General features: G+C 51.5%; 1 non-coding gene across 1 annotated transcript; it reads left to right on the top strand.

Moving 5' to 3' along the window:
* On the top strand, positions 1-73 carry TRNAK-UUU (transfer RNA lysine (anticodon UUU)). The gene has a single exon. It is a non-coding gene; the product is annotated as a tRNA-Lys (tRNA).
* The last annotated feature ends 6,645 nt before the right edge of the window (positions 74-6,718 follow it).

Raw genomic sequence — 6,718 nt, 5'->3', positions numbered from 1 at the left:
GCCTGAATAGCTCAGTCGGTAGAGCATCAGACTTTTAATCTGAGGGTCCAGGGTTCAAGTCCCTGTTCAGGCAGAGAGTTGCTTTGAAAAAAATGCGTCATTCACATACGTATGATGTTGATCATAAGAGTTTGAAACTTTTGTTTGGATTTTCTAGATTTTTGCTTAATGCCAAAACTGCAAATGTACAATCGAATTTTAACATTATTCTGTAACTATTAGTAGAGATGAGCGAACACTAAAATGTTCGAGGTTCGAAATTCGAATAGCCGCTCACTGTTCGTGTGTTCGAACCCCATTATAGTCTATGGGGAACATATACTCGTTAAGGGGGAAACCCAAATCCGTGTCTGGAGGGTCACCAAGTCCACTATGACACCACAGGAAATGATGCCAACACCTCTGGAATGACACTGGGACAGCAGGGGAAGCATGTCTGGGGGCATCTAACACACCAAAGACCCTCTATTACCCCAACATCACAGCCTAACAACTACACACTTTACACACTCAATACCACCTCTCTGACAGTAGGAAAACACCTTGAAACATGTGTATTTGGCACTTGCAGTGAGGAGAGCTTGTCACCAGCAGTGAATTTGGCCCTTGTAGTAAGTTGAGGTTGGCACCAACATTTGTTTTGAAAATCAGGGTGGATTGAGCCTCTAACCAGCAGAGTTTGGGCAAATTCATGGTGGAGGGAGCCTCTAAAAACCCCAGTTTGGACCAATTCATGGTGGAGGGAGCCTCTAAAAACCCCAGTTTGGACCAATTCATGGTGGAGGGAGCCTCTAAAAAACCCAGTTTGGACCAATTCATGGTGGAGGGAGCCTGTAAACAGCCCAGTTTGGACCAATTCATGGTGGAGGGAGCCTCTAAACAGCCCAGTTTGGGCAAATTCATGGTGGAGGGAGCCTCTAAAAAACCCCGTTTGGACCAATTCATGGTGGAGGGAGCCTCTAACCAGCCCAATTTGGGCAAACTCATGGTGGAGGGAGCCTCTAAAAACCCCCGTTTGGACCAATTCATGGTGGAGGGAGCCTCTAAAAACCCCAGTTTGGACCAATTCATGGTGGAGGGAGCCTCTAAAAACCCCAGTTTGGACCAATTCATGGTGGAGGGAGCCTCTAAAAACCCCAGTTTGGACCAATTCATGCTGGAGGGAGCCTCTAAACAGCCCAGTTTGGGCAAATTCATGGTGGAGGGAGCCTCTAAAAACCCCAATTTGGACCAATTCATGGTGGAGGGAGCCTCTAAACAGCCCAGTTTGGGCAAATTCATGGTGGAGGGAGCCTCTAAAAACCCCAGTTTGGACCAATTCATGGTGGAGGGAGCCTCTAAAAACCCCAGTTTGGACCAATTCATGGTGGAGGGAGCCTCTAAAAAACCCAGTTTGGACCAATTCATGGTGGAGGGAGCCTCTAAAAACCCCAGTTTGGACCAATTCATGGTGGAGGGAGCCTCTAAAAACCCAGTTTGGACCAATTCATGGTGGAGGGAGCCTCTAACCAGCCCAGTTTGGACCAATTCATGGTGGAGGGAGCCTCTAAAAACCCCAGTTTGGACCAATTCATGGTGGAGGGAGCCTCTAAAAACCCCAATTTGGACCAATTCATGGTGGAGGGAGCCTCTAACCAGCCCAGTTTGGACCAATTCATGGTGGAGGGAGCCTCTAACCAGCCCAGTTTGGGCAAATTCATGGTGGAGGGAGCCTCTAACCAGCAGAGTTGGTGGAAATCAGGGTGGAGGGAGCCTCTAACCAGCAGAGTTGGGGGAAATCATGTTGGAGGGAGCCTAGTATTAGCAGAATTGTGCAACGCTTATGGTGGATGAGTATGAGGATGCGGAGGAATTGGAGAGGTTGAGTACAGACATGGAGTTTCATGTTGGGGTGCTTTACACAGGTGGGCCCAAAAATGAAGGCTCTATCCAGTGGTGGTTCATTTTTATCAAAGTGAGCCGGTCGGCACTCTCAGCTGACAGACGGGTGCGCTTGTCAGTGATGATGCCACCGGCTGCACTGAACACCCTCTCAGATAGGACGCTGGCGGCAGGACAGGACAGCACCTCCAAGGCATATAGGGCAAGTTCAAGCCACAGGTCCAACTTCGACACCCAATACGTGTAGGGCGCAGAGGGGTCGGAGAGGTCAGGGCTGTGGTCGGAAAGGTATTCCCGCAACATGCGCCTATACTTCTCACGCCTGGTGACACTAGGACCCTCTGTGGCGGCACTTTGGCGAGGGGGTGCCATCAAGGTGTCCCAGACCTTAGACAGTGTGCCCCTCGTTTGTGTGGACCGTGAGAACTTGGTCGCCTACTGGAGGAACTGTCCTCCCTGCCGCCAACGTCACATGCTGGAAACATCTCCATCATATTCTGCACCAATTGCCTGTGGCAAGCATTGATGCGATTGGCCCTCCCCTCTACCGGAATAAAAGACGAGATGTTGTTTTTATACCGGGGGTCAAGGATAGCAAAGATCCAGTACTGGTTGTCCTCCATGATTTTGACAATACGCTTGTCGGTTGTAAAGCACCCCAACATGAACTCAGCCATGTCTGCCACAGTGTTAGTTGGCATGACTCCTCTGGCCCCACCGGAAAGTTCAATCTCCATTTCCTCCTCATCCTCCATGTCTACCCATCCGCGCTGCAACAATGGGACGATTCGAAGTTGCCCGGAAGCCTCCTGTATCACCATCACATCATCGGACAACTCTTCTTCCTCCTCCTCCTCCTCCTCCTCCTCCTCCATTAAACGCGATGAAGCGGACAGATGTGTGGACCTACTCTCCAGCTGTGACGGATCGGATGCTATCCCTGACTCCTCTGTGTGATCTGAGTTATCCCTGATGTCAATCAGGGATTCTCTCAGAACACACAAGAGCGGGATTGTAAGGCTCACCATCGCATCCTCAGAGCTCACCCTCCTTGTGGACTCCTCAAACACCCGTAGGATGTCACAAAGGTCTCTGTGGCCACTCATGGATGTGAAAATGAGGCAGCTGACTTTGTGGCACCCTAGGGTTTTGTAGCTGGTATTCCATCAAAGGTCTCTGCTGCTCAACCACTCTATTCAACATCTGAAACGTTGAGTTCCAGCGTGTGGGGACGTCGCACAAAAGCCGGTGTTGTGGCACATGCAGGCGTTGCTGGAGAGATTTTAAGCTAGCAGCGGCTACTGTCGACTTGCGAAAGTGGGCGCACATGCGCCGCACTTTCACCAGTAGCTCTGGAACATTGGGGTAGCTCTTTAGGAAACGTTGCACCACTAGGTTGAAGACGTGGGCCAGGCATGGAACATGTTGGAGTCCGGCAAGCTCCAGAGCTGCTACCAGGTTCCGGCCGTTATCACAAACGACCATGCCTGGGCCCAGGTGCAGCGGCTCAAACCATATTGCCGTCTCATCGAGGAGGGCATCCCTCACCTCGGAGGCAGTGTGCTGTCTGTCCCCCAAGCTGATCAGCTTCAGCACAGCCTGCTGACGTCTACCAACGCCAGTGCTGCAACGTTTCCAACTCGTAGCTGGGGTCAATCTAACAGCGGAGGAGGAGGCGGTGGCGGAGGAGGAGGCGGTAGAGGAGGAGGAGGGGGGTGTTCTTCTCGTGTCCCTGCCAGGAATGTTAGGCGGGGAGACGAGGTACACCGGGCCAGTTTGGGAAGCAGTCCCAGCCTCAACTACATTCACCCAGTGTGCCGTCAGTGAAATGTAGCGTCCCTGTCCGCATGCACTTGTCCACGCGTCGGTGGTCAAGTGGACCTTTGTGCAAAGCGCGGAACTAAGGGCCCGCCTGATGTTGAGTGACACGTGCTGGTGCAAGGCGGGGACGGCACACCGGGAGAAGTAGTGACGGCTAGGGACGGCATAGCGAGGTGCCGCAGTTGCCATCAGGTCCAGGAAGGCGGGAGTTTCAACAAGCCGGAACGCCAACATCTCCTGGGCCAGCAGTTTAGCGATGTTGGCGTTCAAGGCTTGCGCGTGTGGGTGGTTAGCAGTGTATTTCTGCCGCCGCTCCAATGTCTGAGAGATGGTGGGTTGTTGTAAAGAAGCGCCTGATGGTGCCTTTGATGGAGCAGGAGAAGGAGATAAGACAGGAACAGGGGAGGATGAGGGAGAAGTCAACAAAGTGGCGGAGGCAGATGAAGTGGTGTCCTGGCTCGTCCTCTGGAGTGCATCGCCAGCACAGTCAGTGGTGGCAGTGGCAGAGGCAGTGGCAGTGGCGTGAACGGCAGTCGGCCTTTGTCCTGCCGTTGCTGCCTGCCACTGATTCCAGTGCTTGGATTCCAAATGACGGCGCATTGAAGTGGTGGACAGGTTGCTCTTCTCAGAGCCCCTAATCAATTTCGAGAGGCAAATTGTGCAGACAACACTATATCTGTCCTCGGCGCATTCCTTGAAAAAACTCCACACCTTCGAGAAACGTGCCCTCGAGGTGGGAGTTTTTCGGGGCTGGGTACGAACTGGAACATCTTGGGAGATTCCGGGTGTGGCCTGGCTTCGCCTAAGCTGCTGACCTCTGCCTCTGCCTCTAGCTACCCTTTTTGGTGCTGCACTTGCCTCAACATCCACACTACTTTCCCCGCTTGACATCCCCCCTGTCCAGGTCGGGTCAGTGTCCTCATCATCCACCACTTCCTCTTCCAACTCCTGTCTCATCTCCTCCTCCCGCACAATGCGCCGGTCAACTGGATGCCCTGACGGCAACTGCGTCACATCATCGTCGATGAGGGTGGGTTGCTGGTCATCCACCACCAAATCGAACGGAGATGGAGGAGACTCTAGTGTTTGAGCATCTGGACACAGATGCTCCTCTGTTAGGTTCGTGGAATCGTGACGTGGAGAGACAGGTTGAGGGACAATGAAAGGAGCGGAGAACAGCTCTGGGGAGCAGGGACAGTTGGGGTTATTGTTCTGTGAAGCTTGGGAATTTTGGGAGGAAGGAGGACAAGACTGTTGGGTAATAGGAGGAGAGGAGGCAGAGTCTGACTGGCTGCTGGACAATGTGCTGTAAGCGTTCTCTGACAGCCATTGCAAGACCTGTTCCTGGTTCTCGGGCCTACTAAGGTTTGTACCCTGCAGTTTAGTTAATGTGGCAAGCAACCCTGGCACTGTGGAGTGGCGCAATGCTTGCTGCCCCACAGGAGTAGGCACGGGACGCCCTGTGGCTTCACTGCTACCTTGCTCCCCAGAACCATTCCCCCGACCTCGCCCACGGCCTCGTCCACGTCCCTTTCCGGGAGCCTTGCGCATTTTGAATTCCCAGTTAGAAATTGGCACTATATACCAGTAGCAAAAATTGTGGGTGCACGTAACCCCAATATATTCTTTGAATTCCCAGTCAGACAATGGCACTATATACCAGTAGCAAGAAATGAGGGTATTTATAACCCCAATATATTCTTTGAATTACCAGTCAGAAACTGGCACTATATGGCAGTAGCAAGAAATGAGGGTATTTATAACCCCAATATATTCTTTGAATTCCCAGTCAGACAATGGCACTGTATACCAGTAGTAAAAATTGTGGGTGCACGTAACCCCAATATATTCTTTGAATTACCAGTCAGAAACTGGCACTATATGGCAGTAGCAAGAAATGAGGGTATTTGTAACCCCAATATATTCTTTGAATTCCCAGTCAGAAACTGGCACTGTATACCAGTAGTAAAAATTGTGGGTGCACGTAACCCCAATATATTCTTTGAATTCCCTGTCAGACAATGGCACTATATGGCAGTAGCAAAAATAGTGGGTGTATATAGCCCCAATTCTATTGCTAGGGGACTTGCAGGGTATTTCTGGGGTGAAGGTGGGGGGGCACACCGTTGGAACGGGTATCGGGGGTATATATCGGGTATACGGGAATACACTGACAGTGTATTCCATTCAGGATCCTGGGAAAGCTGGGTTGCGGCGATTGAGCCCGTCAGTGCCACGTTACACTGACAAGCTTCTCCCTGGAATTTAGCTCTTACAAGAGCTGTTGGTTGTCTTCTCCTTCCTATCCTAGCCTGTCCCTGCCTACCCAGAATCTAAGCCCTAGCTAGCTGGACGGAAACCTCCGTCCTCGGTGAATTGCAAGCTCAGAATGACGCGAACCTGGGCGGCGCTGTTCTTTTAAATTAGAGGTCACATGTTTTCGGCAGCCAATGGGTTTTGCCTACTTTTCTCAACGTCACTGGTGTCGTAGTTCCTGTCCCACCTACCCTGCGCTGTTATTGGAGCAAAAAAGGCGCCAGGGAAGGTGGGAGGGGAATCGAGTAATGGCGCACTTTACCACGCGGTGTTCGATTCGAACATGCCGAACAGCCTAATATCCGATCGAACATGAGTTCGATAGAACACTGTTCGCTCATCTCTAACTATTAGCACTAGAGATGAGCGAACAGTGTTCTATCGAACTCATGTTCGATCGGATATTAGGCTGTTCGGCATGTTCGAATCGAATCGAACACCGCGTGGTAAAGTGCGCCATTACTCAATTCCCCTCCCACCTTCCCTGGCGCCTTTTTTGCTCCAATAACAGCGCAGGGTAGGTGGGACAGGAACTACGACACCGGTGACATTGAAAAAAGTAGGCAAAACCCATTGGCTGCCGAAAACATGTGACCTCTAATTTAAAAGAACAGCGACGCCCAGCTTCGCGTCATTCTGAGCTTGCAATTCACCGGGGACGGAGGTTTCCGTCCAGTTAGCTAGGGGTTAGATTCTGGGT

Source organism: Leptodactylus fuscus, chromosome 1 (genome assembly GCF_031893055.1).
Source record: "Leptodactylus fuscus isolate aLepFus1 chromosome 1, aLepFus1.hap2, whole genome shotgun sequence".
NCBI classification, from domain to species: Eukaryota; Metazoa; Chordata; class Amphibia; order Anura; family Leptodactylidae; genus Leptodactylus; species Leptodactylus fuscus.
This window is presented reverse-complemented; position numbering and strand designations above follow the sequence as displayed.